The 22,646-nt window shown below is 34.1% G+C and overlaps 1 protein-coding gene across 18 annotated transcripts in view; it reads right to left on the reverse strand.

Annotated features, from left to right (window-relative positions):
* Positions 1-22,646, reverse strand: part of LOC118276662 (serine/threonine-protein kinase MARK2) — a 203,074-nt gene that overhangs the window by 79,785 nt on the left and 100,643 nt on the right. For 14 of the 18 annotated variants that reach the window (XM_050699696.1, XM_050699691.1, XM_050699705.1 and 11 more), the window contains exon 1: positions 18,672-18,836. The exons of 3 other annotated variants lie outside the window; for them this stretch is intronic. The gene's annotated coding sequence lies outside the window, so the exon portion shown is untranslated. Of the gene's footprint in view, positions 1-18,542; positions 18,564-18,671; positions 18,837-22,646 lie in introns of those variants that run through there. One more of the 18 variants, XM_050699688.1, reaches the window with a different exon arrangement.

Genomic DNA, 22,646 nt, shown 5'->3' on the forward strand with positions numbered 1-22,646 from the left:
GTACGAACATGGGACTCGGTCCCATACGGATATCAATTTAATTTGTCACACATTAAAGGCTGCGTAGATTGATTTTACAATTAAATTCTTGTTCAATGTTTCTAATAGTCACAGAGCTAGTTTTTATCAGTCTCATTTACAGACAGATGTAGCAGATGTTTGAAGCAAGTTAATCCATATGTGTCTAACAGCTGTAACTAGACAAAAAAACTACGAATAAACTGTACAACAAATTCAATATAACAAGATTAATTACCAGATGTAGACTTGGCGTAAGAAGGCAATATTTTGACTGATACTGAAGTAAACTGTATACTGAAGTAAGTTCTGAGTTTGGCAAATGTTGGCGAATGAGATTCGACAGATGTTGTCCCACCTGGCGTTTGTTGGCAAAGTTGACCAATGACGATGTTGAAGGCAATACATCAAGTTGCTTGACGACCCCGTCATAAGCGGTTGATGCTTTCGTCAGCAGCGGACCAAGGTATGAGATGAGCAAAACTACATCCATACTGGGACTTCTACGTCTCATTCTAGTACGATACTTTATTCACAATTCATTTACATGTACACGTAGAAAATAATGATTCAAGTCCGTTAAAAAAAAAGTAATTGTTAATTGATTTCACAAGAAACCGGGTACTTTATCGCGGTTGTTTTGTTTCCAAGGATTGATAAAACTTTGATTAACGTATACAACGAAGATAATAATATTCAAATAGAGCGACTGGACAAGTTGTTTTGAAACAAATTGGTAGCTGCGAATTATGAAACAAGTAATGAGTACTGAGTGTTGTATGAGCTGACTAATATGCAATTTAGGCTACACAAAAAGATAAATATACAGCAATTAAAAGATATAAATGAAACCGCTAACTTCTGTGATTATAGACCACTACGACAGTATGCGCCGGAGCATGACTCATGAACGTCGAACCGAGAGTCGTGTTCCCTCTCTTTCTAAACCTGTATTTCGACATCGTCATCTCTTTCTACCGGCACAAAGGCCTCGTCAAGTAATACATGAATTTAGTCGATTAGATAAAACATGTTCACAGGTTTATCGATAGCAATTGCACCTTCTACGAATATGAAATTGAATAGGTTATAGTAATGTTGAAGGTAATTTGAAGGAAATTACAAATTTTATGGATGGAGCTAAGATTATTTAATGCAATTTCTACTAATAATAGAGGATTATGAAGGTCCAATATAATCATTATGTTTTCCAATTTGTGCGATATTCCTTACACACAACGTGTAAAAAAACATTTTTCATGTCTTTTGATTGTCACAACCTGGTTAAACATAGTCACACGAGTCATACCTAATATTCCACCTCAATTATGAGAAACACAAAGTAGAAAACTACATGAAATAATGACGGGAAATTATGTACGGCGTACATCCCCTAATTAAGAGTATTTAGCCTACATAGCTGACAATACGTTTGACCCCACACACCGGACTGTGGACTAATTGGACGGTGCCGGGGACAAAATTATTCCTAGCGAACATCAATTTTACTTTCGCACATTTCTAATTTTGGAACGAACAATTATTTCTGTAAATTATAGCGGTATGTTTGTCCACCTTTGTGTTTATGTAGCTAAGTGAAAGCTAGTTACAATAAATAATAAAGATTACAAGAACCGATGCTCACATAATACTTACGGACCAAAACAGAATGACTTGCAAACGTTTAATGTTTGTTAAAATGAAATCTCCTAAATGTTGCAAAGACGACACACATTTCCGCGTTATTTACGCAACGGAAAACGCAACTCATTCTATAAAAGAAATGTAATGGAAAGGCCCAAAAAGTACCCTTCATGGCTGTTCCGTGCAGATAGTCGTGTTATGCTGTTATGCACTCAATTTCGTGAATGACTAAGCTTTATTTCCCCTAACGCGGGTTGGGATGGTTAGATACGATTTTTGAGAATCCGCCAACAGTTTAATCGGACCTGCCACGATGCGTATTGTTGCAATGCTCACCACGTCCCGCATTGTGATTCTCTGTACAATTTAACATCATTGATCATTGATATGAACAGATGCATCAATTTTATGATGTTTGTGTTATTTTTCTCACGTAATACTTAGCGTTTCGGTGTAACATTTTGAATGTCATTTATGTATATAACGAATTTAGGATCAATGAACGTGTGACCTACAATTTGAATATGTAAAGCGAAAATGACGAATAGGTAGAGTGCATTGAAAACTTCGTACATACAAAATATCCGACAGACAGAATAAATAAAGGTGGTTCCTTATCGTAACATTAAATCATTCTAAAGGTAACATAAAACAAAACATGTGTAAATCTACTGACCTAATGTCACCTACAATCGTTACAACCAAACTAGACAAATTCTTTAGTTGTATAAAAACAAGCATTAAAAAACAACTTGTGAGGTCCCCGTGTAATATTTTATTGTGAAGTTAAAAGTACTTTATAAGAGTGTAAATGGACGTTTTGTTGGTCGTAAAAACGAGGAATAATGATTCGTGAGACCGCCTGTCTCCATGAAAGAAAGCTGACAAAACTGCGGAGAAAACGGCCGTAGGTAAGCGAAAAAAAAAGATAATTTCTGAATGGAAGTATGACGTAACTTACGTGGGACGTGCAGCGAAAGTTTAACGACATTGTTTTTTGGGTAAGCATCAAACAATTTGGACTATAAAAGGTAATTAAGAGAACGTCATAATGCGTGATATTGTCGCATCATTCTTACGTGAAACATGAGATATTTTATTGTCTCTTAATTGGCTAGTTTTGTTGAAATGAGCATAAATCATAATGTACAATTTTGTCCAACTTTTACTCTGAGTGAAACAAAGTGCAGTTGGAGTTTTGTCATTCGTTGAAAAGATTTCCTCTCATTTACTGGCTGACGTTATTACTTTAATTGGCGCGATTAAAGTGAGGTTCTTGTGAAATGTACGCAACAGCTACAGAAAATAAATCGATAGACCTTGGTGCGGTGATGTTATTAAATTGCAATGGGGAAAACTACCACTCACAAGGCTATTTTAACTAGCCAATAAATAACCGAGTACCGCTTTCTTCTTTACCTTGTGTTTGTGCAACTAAGATAATAACAGATTTTTAACTACAACCTTAACAGGAGAAATATCTGCCTATTCAATATTGTGAGGATAATGTTGGTCTGACTATGTAGCTTTATTTTCTACACCTTAAAAGTTAAAGAATTCTAATCCTGACTTACAAATTACAAAGCGCAGATCATGAAAATGATAAGCCAAGAACATAATTGGATCAACTTTTTTGCGACCTTGGAAAAAAAACTGTCAACTTTTAAAAGTACTTGAAAAACTTCAACCTATTGAAGTCTAACGAGGTATCGTAGGTGTATCCGATGTGTGGGCACAGGTAAGATATCAGAATAATGAATCTTATTCAGTAGAAAATAAGGTTGAATATAAGTTAAGGAGTTGTATCATTATATTTTTCTTCGGCATGCCTAGTGAGCATTTTTTTTCTGAGAAACAGCGCCATTGATATTTCTCTTAATGTCAACGAATGTGTATTAAGATATACGATAACCGTAGAAGGAACAAAACATTTTGTCGTGTCATTTATTTGGATGGAAACTATTGGCTGTGGGTGCGATATAGATACAGGTGTTGGATTTCCTTATGGCCGAGAAACTAACAAAATACCTCACGAAGTTAAATATTGAGGAAAGAGAGAAAATGCGTTTAATAATAATCTTTGGCAATACCAAACTTAAAGATATATTTAGAAATCGTTATCAATAACAAAATCAAAACAACTGATCAACACAAATCCGTTTACTAAGAATATGACAAATCTGATTCAAAGGAAAGCCACAATTTTACCTTGAAGTAGTGGTCCTAGTGCTTGGGTGTCAAACAGGTTTCCCAGTAAACGTAGAATACCTACATTACAACCTATATCTAAAGCTGACCGACCCGGTGAACTAGTAAAAGTCGGTCTGGCTGAGGCTAACCAGAAAACCAGAGGGAAAATAAATAGAAAAAACGAAGCCAGAGAGATCACTGATACGTTAGATTGGCTGGCCACAATGGTTGGCTTTTAGTGTTTTATTCGAAAGGATCTTTGTACGACGAAAACAGAAAATGCAGTGAAAATTGTGGTAGTATTTTTCTTGGAATACAGAATAGAGGAAGCTAAAGAAATAAAGATATGGTAGAATTGAAGCAAGTGATAATTGGGAAAGCCATATTGAAGAGCAAAATAATGAAGCTACTAGACGCAAAAAACCAAAGACGTCATAAACTAATGTTTTAGTATAGAACAAACCATTTGTTAGCCATTATGCTATATCAGTAAGACGATGATAATGATAGATATTTTCGTTGATTATCCAATACGTGAGTAATATCGTGACATTGAATAGCAATATCATACTTATAATAAGCTATTTAAAGTCGCATTTGGTGAGATTCCACCGCCAAATTTGGCTATACGAAGTCAAAAGATGTAATGAATCATTGAGCCTTACAAGGCATTGAGAATTTCATACTATAAAAAATCTTACGACTTTTATATTGTAAAGATTTTGTGTTAATTGGGGTATTAATGACGTATATGGGTATTGGTATCTGCTGTTAAATCATTACATTTAACGTTATATTGATTAAAATGAGGTAGTAGACCTTGCTATAAGTTTAGATCACTTTTACTGTTCAGTTCTGAAGAGATAAAATCATATGTGACCATCTGTTTTTACCTTAGAAAACAAATATGGCTCCTTCCACTTAATTGACTAGTTACCAGCTAACGATGTAGTAACGACTAGTAGTGAAACTTGGTTAAATGAAAGAGAAAACGATTTCGAAGTGATGAGATGCTAATTTGTCTCATATCTTCTTCATTTATAGGCTTAACAAGGTGTTCATCCCCAACTAATGAAAACTAGAAAGTAAAACTGATAGAGTATAAACCATTATAGGTTTCTGACATGTTAATTACGAGACTCATTCTTCTCCAAGGTCATTGCCAAGGTCACGTTTACCCAATCCAAAAACTTCTGGACATTTCTTAACCTTTGAGATCCCTGGAGTCTAACCACACGACCTCGAAAACAAAATGGAAACATCGAAAAACAATTACCGCAACCTTAATTGAAACACAAATACGGCACAGCATCAATGCTATGCTAGAGCACCGGATTAAAAAGCCGCTTCGATCCCAACTAGGCAATTATAAAAAGCAATTTCCTGGAAACCGAGAGGCAAATGGGATTGAACATGTCGTCGTTTAGAAAGCTAGATCTAATGCTACTCGTGTACTGGTTCTGTTTAACACAAGTTGAAGGTGATTTTAACTGTCGTTGTCATTATAGGTGTTTAGTGGCACTGGTGGTCTTTTCAATCTGGTTAGGACGTTTCGTGTTTCTGGCCATCTGTGCTCAGTGTGGCCGTAGACTGTAGACGAGTGGGCTCGTCAAATTATCACAATAATTATATTATACATAGTCAAGTAAAAAAGAGATGTATCTCTCTAGACGTTCTTTTTTGCAAAAAAGAAAGATCACTTATCACGAATGTCAATCTTATTTCTTTGACAAAATACTCGATCGATTCGACAATCTAGGGACAATTGCGATTACGAAAATCGCTAGACCGTATATGACAATGCTTGAGTGATGGACACAATACAAAATAAATCTACAAGCAGAATAAGAAATCACATTTTTCGCAAATCAGAATCGATAATCATATTCATCCTTTCATCAAAACTTTCAATTAACACCTACATTATTAAATGTAATGTCTCCATTAATCTTGGAACCCTATCCAAGCCAGACGGTTACCGAACGCACCCTCCTACTGACTTACTGGTAGGTTAAGCAACGTTCAATTCACTTGGTCAACACCTACAGTGGTGCTCATTAATGCTTTTAGATCACTTGTGGGCGAGACACAGTTACAACTCGTTTTATTAAGGTTCCTTGGTATAAATCATAAAGCTTTGATATGTTTTTGATTTATTTGTTTGATGTAAGTAATAAAGGGATTTAGAGTACTTTAATTAACCGATTTTATATGGGCAGAACACTGCCACAGCTAATTTTAAATCCTAATCAAAACCCTGTGTAGTGTGTGTGATTTTTACTTGAGAAACATTACAACAGCATTTGATTATAGTAAGCAGCAGTAACAGAAATGACTAAATGCAAAACAGACCATATCTAAGTTTAAAAACGTCTAGAATATCAAAATCATATTAACAGACCATTCAATGAAAACTTAATAGAGATCAATATTCTAATAGATCTCAATTTCCTCGTAAAATCTGAGAGGAAAGTACTTGAGAACAACTATCGAAGAGATCGACTGAGACGTTCTCGTTTAATGATTCCGTGCCACAATTAATGTCCAATTACCATCGCTCGTTAAACTTTACAACTGAATAAGTTGGCTTTGATTATTTTAGTGTTATATTACGTTAATTTAAGTAACGTTAACTATTATATTGCACACAATTTCATCTCGCAATCAAAGATGCATTCAAAGTTAGTTGAAATATTTCACAATAGATTCAAACCACAATTGTAAAGCTTAAAATCATCTTTTCCATAATTCCAAACGATTAATAAGTAATCAGTCAAAACTAAACTTAATATACAAACGATAAAGTTCACTTCTTAAAACCAGATGAATTAATCCAAGTACATTACAGCTCTGACCTATCTTAATGCACTGTTGTCAACGTATACAGTATTCTACGTAGATCCATTATGCAAGGTAATTAATATAAATTAATTGCCTTATCCATCAACAAGAGGACATGTGGCAATTATTAAGTGTCTGCCTGTCATTGCCACACGTGTTATAATATTGAAATAATCATAGATACACGACATTGGTAATGATCGTTAGTTTAGTACTACATGGATCATGTTTATTGATTCAGACCTTAAAGAAGATACAACTGATTCTTAGGCTATTACTAAAAGTGCTAAACTTTACAATAAAAATGGATGAAAATAATTTGATAGAAGTGAATCAAATCCAGTAAAAACAATTCGTATTAAAATAGGTGCACAAAGATAAACATAACATCAAAACTACAACAAAACTTCAAAATCAGTTACATCTGTGTGATAAACCTTGTGGAGTAAGAAATCCTCCATTAACCACAGAGTATTATCACACACAAATTAATACAACATCATCACAATTCAGAATCACGTGCTTCTTAATCGTGATGGATGATCATCTGGCGTCAAATGAAGTCATAGCATCGTTTGTGTTTCGGCCACAATTAATCCGGGCCTCCAGGCCGGCGGCGGCCGGAGCATACCGTTACGGTAACCGTTAACAGACGGACTGGATGCTGCGGTTGACGTGCCATCAGGGTTTAAGGTATTCAGATGGTATGAGCTTGGTATCTCCTAAATGGCAGTGTTGAGGTAAATTAAGATAATGTATGTCCGAAAAACTTTAATGGTGCCGAAAGCACGGAACATTTTGATCAAAGTTAAGATAAATTTTAAGCTCGACGAAGATGCAAATGAATTACTGTTCATAATGTTACGTTTAAGATTATTTATTGATTGAAGAATACATCTATAAATCAGCAAAAGTATGTCATATCAGTAAATCCAGTTATGTACTAGATAATCGGACACAATAAGCTACAGCAGACGCTTTCCTGTATCAAACAGCGCAACAATAGAGAAAGAGCAATATCTAGGCAGAGGCACGGACCACTTTTGTCCGTGAGTCATTGTTGCATGACACTGCTCACAGACAGTGGGTCAGTAGTAGGGTCACTCCAACTTTGATATTTACGATGAAAGTTTTGAAGAAACACGCAAAACATTAGCAACTAGGAGTTCTGGCAGTATGAAACTTATAGTAGGAAATGTAACCGTCATTTAGTAACTGTATAAAATTCAACATAGAAACACGCAATAAGAAACTCTATGAGAACCCAGCGTCAGTCTTCAATTTATCGTCAAGCTAAAAACAACTAAACAGACAAGGCAAGTTTTACCTAAACCACCAACATTATACAGTCCTTACGGTTGGTGACCTGCAAACAATGGCAACACTTTCGCATAAAGCCATATCTAAACGGAAGATCAAATAGCAACACAGAAGGACAATGGATGCTCTTTGCTCTCAGTCAAAGTCACGGCCTTATGGTGAAGAATGTACAGACAGACGAGCTTGCCAACCATCCGGGTGCTAGACGAATTGAAAATAACGATTGACATTTCGTGGGATGGGATTGGCCTTCGGTGGCTTGTAAACAATACCGAGTATAGGTGGATAAATAAAGATGAACATCACTTACGTCTAGCAGGTATAGGTAGAGATGCATAATGTGCATTGTACGTATTAGGAAAAGTTTTTGCGTCGCATTCAACTGTATACATTTCTTGGATCTGTCTAAGGCGTTCGACTGCACTAAATTAAAGAGGATGAAATAGCAAAACTGAACCCACACCCACGAATTTCTCCACATTCGTTATCAATGTAAACGTAACCACGTAACTACGTGCGTTCTATCAACATTTAACGTATGTAACTAAGATAACAGTTGCAGAATTTCCTTGTAGATAATTTGCGACACTATTTCTTATGTCAACAGCGATAGTGAAACTTGAGTCAGGCTAAACTTGGAAACGAAGGTAAGGTGTGTTCGTTCACAAACGTGTGTTTAAAATAACGATCTGTTTTCTCTGTAGCCTGTAATGGGTAAGAAGATAATGATGGTTTATGTGCTTGAAGAGATATTATAGAGCTTAAAGCAGAAATCACAACTTATTTCAAACTAGCTGTCTCGAGAAGCTTTGCTTTGCATGGTCGAAATAATTATTTTGTCACTAAGTACAAGTACATATTCCACGAAACCAAATTAAACTGGAGACTAATCCAATAAAGCGAACACATAAATAGCACCACCTACTAGTCACAACCCTTGCATACTTCTTTAGCTTCCATCATCATGTACATTTTATGTGTCAATTAAGTATAGAAGATTTAACTTACCCAAAAACAATTATGCGTGTATAATAATTATAAAGAAATCAATTACCAAGCTACGCCGCTATCGGACGACTGTTATCACGCGAGATAACGGACCAATAAGGACTGTATATTTTTATCGTAGCTATCTTATACTTATCAAGTGTTGTATTCATAGATGTATTATTACTTTGTTTCAGAAACCGTTATTATTCATTCAAAGTTAGACCTTAAATGTGAGAGTTAAGATCTATGTTTCTTTACTATTTTGCGTACTAAACCACCATTTTGGAGTAACGCAAAAGCTAGCAGAAGCTAGTTAATTACAGTTGCCAACAAATTGAATGATTTTCATCAATAACCATAACCACGTTATAATAAATTAGATCAACTCCAATTTCCTACTGACCGTGAAGGCAAATATTTTAATAACATAATTAAATTAATGCGTAGCTTTATTTGAAAATTTTTGGGGACACGCTTGTTAAATACTTATAATCAATGGGTCCCAATATGGGTTGTAAATGGTCCCCGTGGGCGAAACCTAATTAAAATGGCCCCACAATCTGTTTTATTTGACAGTTCTATAATAAATATATATAAATTTTAGTATGTACGTTAATTTATCACTTGCTATTGATTATATTACAAGTCCTAGAGACATATTAATGATGTGATCCTATTATTTAGATATTAAAACGCCTAAAACAATAAATATAAAGACAAAAATGTATTCAAATATTAAGATTACATTGTTCGACATTTGACCTTTTGATTGCATTAATCAATCATATCCTTACACAGATATACCCATTGTTTTGAGACTACAGACCATATAAGTTTAACGTTAACGAGCATATACGACAATAGGTATAACAAAAATATTAAAGGATTTATTAAATGTTTTCGAAAATTCATAGAAGCAACACCGAATATGGAACAGTAAGTTCACGTATTGTTTGGTAATATTACATGTGATGTATGATTTATAAGGAAAATGGCGAAAAGCCCAATGTCCTTTTATGCCAAACTCATCGATAAGACGAAAACATCACTCCCTTTAATCCAAAAACAGCTTTAAACAGAGAGGAGTGGAAGGAGGGTAGAGAGGCCTTTGCCCTGCAGTGGGATGATCATGGCTGAAATCTAAATCTAATCCAAAGAGGTAATAGGCAGAATACACATAACATTATAAATACTATTTTACACTATTCAAAGTGCTCAAGACAAATAGAATTTTCTTCCAATAGTAGATACTCCTATTAATTCTTACTAATCGATATGTCGAACAAACAATAAAGCATTACACTTGTATTGATACTCACCATTGTGTGGTGTACGATCAATTGCAAGTATTGTAAAGCAAATCAAGGTTACGTATATAGACCGCCTATCTGTCTGCGGAGACCTAGACCGCATGCATTGTTACATTTGATACTTGTAGTGTTTATGATATTGTATCCAGATGTAAGAAAATGTGTTATACGTTTGTAATGTAATAACATGTAGTAAATATATCTAATTTGATAAAGTGTTGTATGTTGGGAAATACATCATGTATCTAGGTCTATTTTAATATTTACGTGTGGTTTTGTAGTCTACCTATATGCAAAATGTTATACTCATAACTTTTGTAATACCATTTAAGACTATTACTGTATTAAAATTGTAGTGTACACTATGGAAGCATTAAAGTGATTTGATTTGGTTTGAACATCAACATTATCTATCTTTTCACCTATTACCTCTACGTAAACCGATCAACCACTTTTCGTACAAATATACAGTAATGTTGAGTTTAATAAACACAAATCTAGCTTTATTACGGTATAACAAACTGCCCTACAACTCATCATAGTTACGGTACATACAACAACAATACCGTTGTACACCTACATTAAGACACAGATACATTAAAATAAAAAACTTCTTCACCTAAATTCAAACATAAAACAGCGCTAATTTAGTAAGCAATTAACAAAAAATTAAAAACAAAAGAAGTGGTTTGTAAAATCAGTAAGTTTTACACAATAGTCTGTGGAGCGCCGTCACGGTACAGAAACACAGTCGCCTTGGCCGACACAACGATAGACGAAACGGCATGATTTTATGCATTACCTAAGATACGTCACAAACACCCAAATATTACAATAACATTAATATATAATAGTATCTCAATTATAAGTTGTAACATAAATATGTATTGAGCTATCTCTACCTATATTATCTGTTATTTTATGTAAACTCACCCCACTCTCAAGCCTAGTCTCCCTCGAAGAATGGACTACTTATCTTACGTAAAGATTTTTCCAATTTCGAATCAGTAGTTTCAGATATTAGCGCGTTCAAACAAACAACAATCTCATCAGCTTTATAATATTGAAATACCTCTAAGTCTGTGGAGCCAGAAATATTTTAGAGAGCATCTTAAAATTAGGTAGCAATCGAGTATTTCAACATTATTCATTTCGCAAATAAGTATTCAGTTGCACTGTCTGTTAGCAGACTTAGGTGCAAAGTAATGAGTCATATTTTTGAGGAAATAACAATGCATTAAGTGTATATTTTTCTAGCTTATTATGAATCATATTTGGTTAGTCCTTTCTATTTGAGTTCTAGCTGCTATTTTGAGTAACTATGTACATAATACATGTAAGGTAAATCTATTTAAAATATATCCTCACACCTTCATTTAGGCAGAGCCGCGTCAAGTATTTTATATGATACATTATCTTTGATTGTGTTTCTTTGAAGAATAAAATATAATCAGTAGACATGTGTGTCAGTCGTTGAAAGTAAACATAGCGTTATATGTTCCGGCATATAAATTATGGAATAATCTTAATTAACAAGGTCGTTACAGAAAACTAAACACACGAGACGTCTATAAATAAAATACTGTTATATCCTTTTAACATATAAACTTTTATCCGATAAATAAAAGTTTAAGCGAATAGATTTAAAATAAAAGCTTCAATAATAAACTAAAATAGCAACCACTTTTTCTAGATCGAAAAACTAGATCATCCATTGTCCATTTACCAATCACACTTTCTAGATTCCGTATTTTATCGGTAAAATCAATTAAAACTTTTGCTGAAAACAAAGACTTTATTTAAGACCTCCTGTAAAGCGGAATATTAGTACTCGACAGCGGAACATTAGTACTCGACAAATCAACAGAAATATCGGAAAAACGTCCATCCAATTTGTAAATGCGAAAGTTAGTATTTTTGTTTGTTTGTTACTCCTTCACGTCAAAACGGCTGCAGTTAACGGCATGAACCGCAAGCAGGTGGCAGAGGCTAATATATTAACAAACAATACAAAGGTAATAACAGATTTAAGTAGGTATGTGTACAGACAATAGACTTGTCTACACATGTTCGACAGCTAGACACATGCATTCGACTAGTTTTAAACTAGCCACTTTTGTATGTAGCAGACTAATGATTAATATAGCATATTACGTCACTAATATATGCATATCAGTGTGCGCCAAGGATACTTATTATCATACTGATAATATAAATAAAGTTTCCAATAATAATATAACTTCGTATGAACAATATTTATTGGTATCAAAACGTCTACGTAAATAATACCTAACTATGAATAATCTAAATCTTTTCCTGAAATTATTTAGCCAGTATCCTTAGTATGACGTTTAAAGTAATCGAAACGAGAGCGCGTTCGGCACTCAGATTGGTTAGTTTAGGTTAGGTTAGGTTAATTTTTAGGTTAGGTTAATTAGAGCGCCGAAAGTATTCATTACTTTAAACGTAAAACAAAAATACTAAGTATACAGAAATGTATGAATAATACATTTTTTCATTATCTTTTAACCTAAATATGACACCTAACAGTTTAACCATGAGGTTAGTTTAGGTGATATGACACGTTAAAATTAAGACATGGTCTACGGATAGTTGGTAAAAATAGCTGTAACACATTTAAAACTAGTGTTTATAATCTATTCTGAGAAAGAACTTATTGCAATACAAACAAATAGAAACCCAAAACATTCACTACTAAGTTTCAAAATCAACATACGTAATTTATTGTTTGAGCACTTCTTCATCACAACTACTGTGGTTAACATACATGATAATACAAATATTATAATACATATACATATACACGTAACACAAACTGGCACAAGAACAACCGGTATGTATGTCTCTATGTCTGTCTGTTTAATTAATATTGTACGCTATGGCATACTAATGTCGAGTTATACTGCTCAGTTTTTGCAATATTAATTAAGGAATATATATGTCGGTTTCCGCGTTTTCGGCGTTCGCAATTAATATACTGGTATTGTGTTTTGTAATGAGGTTCGTGCTATTTTTGATATGTTAATGTAATTGAGAAATGAGATGTGTTCTGTTATGCAGATTGATATGTCTGTACAAACATATTTCAATTATGAATACAAAGCTTTACGAGCTGAATTCACATGTACGATAGCGCTAGCATCAAAGCTTTGCAAAATCGTATCAGCAGACATGAGTATCACACACAAATCATAAATGTACTTAAAAAGATAAAAACACGTCATCGGTTCATCCGCTATCAGTTGTTGGGTTTTCAACTCAAAATAAACAATTATCAATATAAAACACACCTTGTACAATCATTATCCTTACTCAAGAAGTCCGTTAGCTCATCATAATCATCATTAGCCAAAAGATATCTAACACTGAACAAAGTCCTTTAGTCCTCAGCACCACATGACATCGCGCTCTTACATCCCACGGCTATCCACGAATTTTTCAGTATCATAGGTTAAGTTTCACCTAGCGGGAGGCCTGCTATCTGTCCTCACACAAACAATGACGTCACACCATCTATAGAAACAGCTGATACTCCAAATCCTCACGTTTAGACCACACACTGAGATAATTCTCTAACATTTGAACTATAACCGACACGTGTCCGATATAAAATAGGATGAAAGGTCAATCCCTAAGCATTCCCATAAGTTTAGCAGTTAAGCTTTGCCCTCAATGACACGATATAAGAGGATTTAGCTATTTTTGATGGAATTTATACTCTATTTATGGAACAGAAATGTGTTTTTGGCTTAAAAGGAGAAAATGTAGGAAACTTAAGAGTTTTAACAACGATAAAGTAAAGTTACGCCTACTACGATTACTATTGTTCCTATTGCTACTGCTGTATAAAATTGTAAAGTAATTCTAGATAACGACAAAAAGCTAAATTCTGTAAAAACTATCAAAATTCGTATCAAAAACTTAAGGAAGTGGGAACCTAATGACTAGTTTTTGCATACGAAACTGGTTAAATGAGAGTTTGATAATGCTAAGCCCGTATCATAGGCGTTTATATGTATATTAAAGTAAGACTATAAATAGCTATTGAGACCTCGGTTACCTAATTACCTTCAGTACAAAATTTCCCGTTTGGAAATTTTGTTTTTTGGGTTTTAGAGGATATGACATGATGCGGTTCAAAAAAACCTAAATAATCTGACGAATCTTCCTTAAACCTTTATTTTAAAGTTTCTGAGTCAGATTAAGTAAAAAACCCAAGTAATTATGAAGTGTAAAACAAAGATTAAAATATAAATACAAATACGAAGATATTTACTGGTCTATTGGACAAATAATATAGATATCGGTGTTAAGGTCGCTGCGACCCGGCCTAGAGGTCGCGGGGTTGTCAATACATATTCTTTTATTTATATAACAGGCCTTTTAATCTGAGAAAAGTAGACAGAGGTGCTTAGATTAAATGTCACACCTAATGTTGAGCAGTTATATGATTTGAAAGCTCTTGAAAACCTTGAAAATAAAAATCGTATTGTTTTTTATCGAGTCCAATTTTTTTGTTTCAACCATTTCAAAGATTCAGTAAGAGTTTATTTGATCCCGTAATTAAATCTATCTACACTTGCTTAATGTGACAATCCATAAAACAATCAACTTTAATTAATACATGAAGTAATAGGTACTAAGGTTAATTTATCAATATTCACGAGCATAAGCGTGATAGATGAATGAACTTACAAAGATAAGTCGCCTGTTGTTTTCAGATTTGGCGAGTTTAACGCAAATATTGCGTTATCTGGTCATACGAGTATCAATGAAAATAAAGCTAGATTAAAGAAGGTAGTTACATATGGCGGAGTTTTTAATTATTCGCGAAATAATCTTTCAATCAATGGAGACTAAGAATAAATAAATGATATCTGTCCACGAATTATGGACGTGGAAAGAGGTATAAATGATAAAGGTGTAATCAAACTTTGGTATAGTCAAATTTTTAAAGACGTATTTCTTTGAAGATTGATGAAATTGAAGCTTTAGAAATACTTTTAGGTGATGCAAAAGGAAATGTTGATTCAGATACAATTGAAAATATCAAAGGTGCAACAACTAAACATTATTGATTATAACAGATTACTGCCTGAAGGTAAAGCTGTCGTTCAATTGACGGCCATCGAGCAAAAAACTGTCAATAACACGACTGCATTGCACCATTTTAAATTACTGCTCGATCTATAAGTAGATTGGCTTATTGGTCATGCTATGGTTATAAAGGACAAAAAGAACTTTGGAGCATAAATAAAACTGAATTAGAATCCTTTTAGAATATAACACAAGATTTAGAGGCATCAATGGAAACATGTTTTAAGCATGTATCACATCAATTTTGACACAAAATCTCAGAAAAAACATAATCATGGCTGCTCATCAATGATTAAGTTAATTCTACCATTTCATCGAACACCAATCATTTTAAGCCTAGCTAACAAGCCTACAAAATAATCTGTAGAGCATAGTACATTATATTATCAATCTAATATACATACATATAGATAGTAAATAGATATGTCGACAGTCACGTTTGCACTATCTCGGAACGAAACAATGGAGGTAATCGATGCCGGTTAGATTTGTGCAGGACACGTGATAATCGATGGAGACTGGAACTCGATGATTATATGGACATACTGAATAATTTGTAACTGTATCCATTTTGAAATGGTACTCTGTGTTTGATAAACGTATTAAAGAAGACTCATCAAATAAGACTGATTTCTTTGTGAACCTAGCAGAAAACTAAGACGTTAAAGAAACTATGAATCAGATTACAGATGAACGTACAAATTATTTTAAGTTCCACATAGATATATCATCAAGAACACAAGCCATGAAAACCAAAAAGAAAGCAGCTTTAATTTCAAAGTAATTCAACATAAACACGCGATCTAAAGAACATGGAGAAACTTCCAATACAAAAATTGATCAAAGCGAAAGAATGACATCACTGGTACACATTTCCAGTCGTTATCTTAGCATATCAGCACTAATCTGATAACAAGTTCCTTAACTGTTTGATAACAGTGTTTTCACACCTAACGATGGTCGGTGCGAAATCGACTCATAAATAGACTATAAGTGAACTAAATATAGGAGATAATTTTTAAACTGAATCAAGTAAATTAGAAGGCAAAGAGGAAAAGCGGTTGCTTCGGGCAAAGAATGTGGATATCTTGTGGTTAATGCGATGACGATGATGAAGAAAATGGAGTTAGTGATGGTATATACAGGAAAATGGAAGAAGACATACCACCAATATGAAGTCACTTTGGGATAAGGGTATGAAGATAAAGATTATTCCTTAGTAACAAATATATAGTTTGAAGACTAAGAGCTTAGATACAATACTAAAATAAACCTGTTAATTGATAGCATTAATTAAAATGTAAACTAGCTGCGCCTTATTGATATGTTTATTAATAAAGTGCAAGACATAAATAAGATTACCACAAATGATTTACAACAACAAACAATATGTAAAACATTGTTAATTAACATTTACATAAAAGATATGGCACATAATATTATTATTAAAAAATGGTATTTACGTGAGAGAAATAATAAATAAGAATAGATTGTAAAGGAAAATGTAGCAAAACAAGTGAATGCTAAATTAAAAACAATGTATCCAAATAAACTTGAAATAATATAAGATGAAGACAGAGAAAATATTGTACAAAATGCTACAAGAGCTCATGATATTGAAACTAATGGATATTTAAACACAGTAAAGATATTATATCAGACAAAAAAACATACTTATGCAGAAGGAGCCTTGAAAGATACAAGCAATAAACTAATAACTTAAAGACTTTTTCATAGAAATACAAATCTTCGGAAGGAAGGAGTTAAGTAGACTTCATTGAAAATATTGAAAGCATGATTGTGTATAGTAACTTAAATATTTTGTAAACAACTGTTGAATAGCGGTCTTATACCATAGAGCCCCTTCCATTGTGGCACATAGTTGCAAACAAATCTATTCACCGAACTCCCATTTACCCCATAACTCAGCAAACCATGACGATTAGCCTTGAAAACACAAAAGCCGGACATCGAACCCAGTCATTAGAACTTCAAAAATCATTCACTTTTCGCGTCATTAGTGAGTGGTTAGCCAAAAATGTAGGTCGCTGTAATTTCACAAATGTAGCAAGCGTGACTGTTTAGTTTGTTTGAAGTCTAAGATGTTTCAAAATGCTAGATTTTGAACAAACATTGCTCTAGTTAGAATAAATCTTTCTTAGCTGGTACGTAATTAGTTTGCATGAGAACAAATTAGAATGTCACGATGGCATTTCAATTACGTATGCCTTCCTCTTGGATACAGAGTTTATGTAGACAATACTTGACAATACAATACATGCATGTCCAACAATGGTTAGCAAAATACGTCAGAGAGAAGTATTAAAACGGACTTCAATTTAAGTCCAGAATAGATTGCAACTTTCAAAATGTGTCCATGAATTAAAATTTCGATGTCACAGTAAATCTAGGTCGTCGTTAAGAAGGTTGCAATTGGTGTCCGTGTAACCAAAATGAAAGTTCGAAAGACAATGTAATTTTGAAGGTTTTATGTTTATAAGATTCATATTTGCGTTTGGTGGAAGTAATTTTGTATAAAACTACTGAGTACCCAACTTGCGCCGTACAAACCAATTGTGTTCTGTTGCAACTCCGGATATCAAGGTCCAATTGCCGCCGTTTCACTCAGTCGAAACAAAAACCAGCTCCGAACAACCGGCCGTCTATCAAGCGTGAAAATAATGAGAGAAAAAAAACCTATCGTCTTTATCACACAAATGAAAGTTTATTAATTTTATGATCCAAGTAACTGGGACAGTGTCTCACATCTTCCATCCTTTCACATCTAAAGCTTTAGTAGAAACAAAAGACGCTAATCTGTGTCAATCGTGCTCAGAGTGTATTTACAACTTAATAAATAATAGCCGTAGTATTCGAAATTCTTGTAGAACCTTACAATCACTAGTGAGTCAGTACGACAGACCAAGCCAAAACTAGTTTTAAAGATAAAAGAAAAAGGAAACATGATAAAGTAACGACCAAAAAAGAGCCTAGACAGATGACAACCTGTTTGGCAACGGAATCTGAACGAGAAAGATCAATATTAAGATTAACACGACGTCTAGACCTAGAATGTGAGAACTTTTTCAATGTCCGATCAAGGTAAGTGACCTTTTCACGGCATTAAATCTTAGCAAAGCCACTATAACACAGGCACTGTAGATCCACGAGTTATTAACCGAATCACCGAAGCGCGACGCAACGGTATCGGGTCGATCCGTGCACAGATAAAAACTCCACCTTATATCACATTAGCCAAACTGAAACTGTTATCAGTTTGAAATAATAAATCACTATCACAAACACATTCCACGTTCATATGTCACATCACTGAGATTTTTATTTTATAAAATAAAACGTGCGATACGTTCGCTCCGCGCGGGTGCCGAGGGGAGACTGAGGTGGCAGTGTGCGCAGGCGCCGCGCCGCTTGGTTATCAGCCTTCGGTGGGGCAAAGGGGGTGCAAGAAAGAAAAGTCAGCACGTGATACAAAAGATAAGACGCTTGAAATTGTGCATTCGACGAAGTTTGTTTAGTGTCAGATAGTATACCTATTCACACACTCACTTGAGTAACAAGCTGGATAACTTGAGGTGATCTTGTATTTAAAAAATGTAAAAACTGCGATAATGGTAAATTTTATTTAATACTATTTCCTTATATTTCGGTAATATGACCTTATATAGAAATCTAGAGAGGCATTCGCAAAATTCGTTGTTTCGTCTTTTAATTTTTATTGTATCGGCAGATGGCGTCTGGCCAGGCTTCGAAACCGGCTTTTTGGGAATAGTTTCCGTTGTTTTTTTAGGCTGCTTTTAAGACTTGCTTCAAGTTTTTTATTTGAGTAGGAAAAAGTAAGCGTTTTGCTGTCCTGGCCTCGTTTTTAAAGCTATAGTTTTAATAAGATTACTTTTACTGACACATTTTTTGTTTTCTTAATATAAATCAACTTATACAAACATTATAATAAAAGAGATACAAAGCACTAAGAAAGTTCAGTTTAAACACAAAACACTTGGCAAAACCAAATGATGAACAGCTCATAAACTAAGATGAAATCATTGAAGAACATACTAAACAAGAGATTGAAGTAATGAATGAATATGTATTGGAAGACACAAATCTTATAGACATCTCGCCTCGTGTCAAACGCAAACACATTTATGAGTCATTTGACATTAAAACGGCTCACGTTGCCCCGAGACGTGTGTTCCTCGCTGTTTATGTATTTACGATACTAACATATATTTCACGGGTTAGTATCGCTCGCGTTTATTAAATAACCGGTTGTGACGATGACGATCGTAAGGGAAGGTGAAATGTTACTGGTTGATGGTGTTCAAAATATTTGGACGAAATTGTTGTTGGAATAAGAATGACTTTTGTTCATTTAAAGTTCATGTTACATAGTTAAATAACTTACTAAGAGTAAAAAGTTTAATTAAAAAATCCTTTAGAGTAACTCAATTTCAGTACTGTTTGAGGAATCCCTTCAACAAACAATATAGAAAGAAACAAACGCCAAGTTTTTATCAAAAGAATTTAATTGAAGTAAAAAGGAAACGAACAACGAGCTAACAGTAGAGATTCCTTTACCAACAGATTAATTACAAAACTGCAGTTTCAACAAACGCTCATGAATAGTTTGAAACGATTTATAGTTGTTTCAACAGTTACCTGTTGAAAACTGCTTAACCTGCAGGATAAATGAAAATACTTTCTGAACTTTTAGCAATACATACATAGTTGCTGAGTAGCTTCAGCTTTAGTTTTAGTTTCAACGCTCGATCGGTGCTTGAATTTTGAATTGTACTAACATCAGAAAATTCAACTTGAACAACTTCAGTAGCAAGTGAATCATTTGTGAAATTATGCTTTCCATTTGTTTTAGCTTTGAAACTAGATTCTTTGTGAGTTATTTCTTCATTATCATCATCTTTATAACTTAATATGCTTTTGCAAAAATGGAAGGACTAAAATTAGATTAATTAAATGCTAAAATCTATATCAGGCAAATTAATTCCAAAAAACCTACCTACTTTTGAGTAAACTTAAAACTAGTTTGGGCATGAGTGCAAACGATGACTCAGCCGTTGCGCCAGGCATATGTTCAATTTGCATATAAAGCGCCACCTATACCTATAAAGTGAAACTAAAATGGTTTTAGTGCCATAATCGATTTGATTGCCTATACAAAGACTTTTAAGGAGATGGTATAAGAAACAAAATCTTAATTAGTAGACAGATGCTGTTAATTTTATAATGGGATAATAAATATAGATTTTTATTGGTGTCATAAATAGAACAAGTGTTTATCGTAAGCGACGACTTGATGAGCTATCGGTATGACAATTACATTCAAATACGGCTAGTAATTTTGGCTGATTGACAAACAAACACACACAAACAAATGATTAAATGATGAAACTAGAATTATGGTCTTTTCTGTAACTGTAACGTAACATACACAATAAAGATTAATTATTAATATCTTACTGTCATTATATCAGATTATGTTGATGAAGCGAAAGAGGTAAGATTCGTAGCAATTTGCGTTTCATTGTCTCTCCATTATGTATGTATTTTTTCTACCCATTAAAATTCCTTCTCTCACAGAAACATCAGCTAATAAAACTTCCCCATCAAACTGACTACCTACCTAGTTAAAAATATTCATAACCCCAAAGGTACGTACAAGTTAACTGTCAGTTAACAAGTTTGCAGCTACCATTGAGCTGGTCGCAATTTGTTGAGGTGGTGACTCACCTCCGTTAGAGCGTATAATTGTCGGTGGTATGCTCCAGTGGTGAAGGAGAAATCAGTAGTTACTGTGCAACTGGTCAAGACTTCCCATTGGATTGGACATGACCGCTGTGGAGGTATGGTAAATGATTAACAAGTTGTTGACTCCAATCGTTAGTGAGACTGTATGTTTAGAGTGACAAGCTAGCTTTATTTTAAAAATCCAGTTTTTATTATTGCCTGTTAGTGAGGCTTAGGGTTTAGCAGTACCAGTATAATTTGAGTCGGCTCGAATAAGCCGACCAATCAGATCGCCGAACGCGATTACTTTAAACGTGCAAACTCATACTAAGGGAACTGTTAACCGCAAAACATATGATGTATTGCATTTCAGTTTTAATACTTTTAATCATGAAAACTGCAGCACAAAGAAACAAGCTACTACTAGAATTAATCAAACTAATGGTCAAAATTGCGTTATACCATCAAACTGACCCTCATACTCCCTATTTAAAAAAACGCAGTTGTTGGACAAAACGGTAACAATAAAGTGTGGTAGCGTATGGTCAGACACAAGTACCAGTGACTCATAGCTACTAGAGCGTGCAGCCATTACCCTGCTCGGGGAACCTCGCACTCTGTCGGTATTGCGAGAAAAGATTCGGTTTTGTACACAAATTGGTAACACTGATGTATCTTTATAATAGCTATTTTGAAATGTGTTTGAGTATATGTTTTATGATAATTGAGAAATAAACATTGATAACAATCATAATGAAATAAGTGATTTACGTGAGATGAGTTTACATTAATGTAAACGTAGAATAGGCCTTTGTTCAAAAGTGGACGTTTTATGGCTGATGACGATAATTATGATGATGAAGCGTTGAATATTAGGCATAAATATTTATACACGTTTGACGAAAGAATCAACCACATTAATCAATTCTGAACCAGCGTTATATGAAAAATTCGATAATACGTAGATCATAATCAACTCAACAGACATTTTGACTCTAGGTACCTTTGGTATACTTAGTACGTAGACTTTTTTGGGATAGTGGAAGTGGTATGATCCACCCATAATATTTCAAATACTTGGTGGTTTACAATGCACACGATAAACTGTGCACAGGACACACGCAATAGAACGATGAACGTCAAAGAACGGTTAGTAAGTACTTAGTAATTGAAAACCGTCTCGTTTCCGCAACGCAACACAATCGCATGTTGTTGCATTGCATGTACTGCTACAGTTATCATTAGCTATCGTATCACGATACTAGTTTCACTTTTTACTAAAAGAAAGATGTTTGAAACTATTATAAACCTATAGATGATTTCTGATGATCTAAACAGATTTCAAAAGAAGAAATCAATGCAAAAGTGATCATATAGATTACTAGCCACCCTCCCTAGCTTCGCATGGGTGCAATGGTGATAAATTATGCATGCATTATACATATAAACGTT

Source organism: Spodoptera frugiperda, chromosome 17 (assembly GCF_023101765.2).
Source record: "Spodoptera frugiperda isolate SF20-4 chromosome 17, AGI-APGP_CSIRO_Sfru_2.0, whole genome shotgun sequence".
Lineage (NCBI taxonomy): Eukaryota > Metazoa > Arthropoda > Insecta > Lepidoptera > Noctuidae > Spodoptera > Spodoptera frugiperda.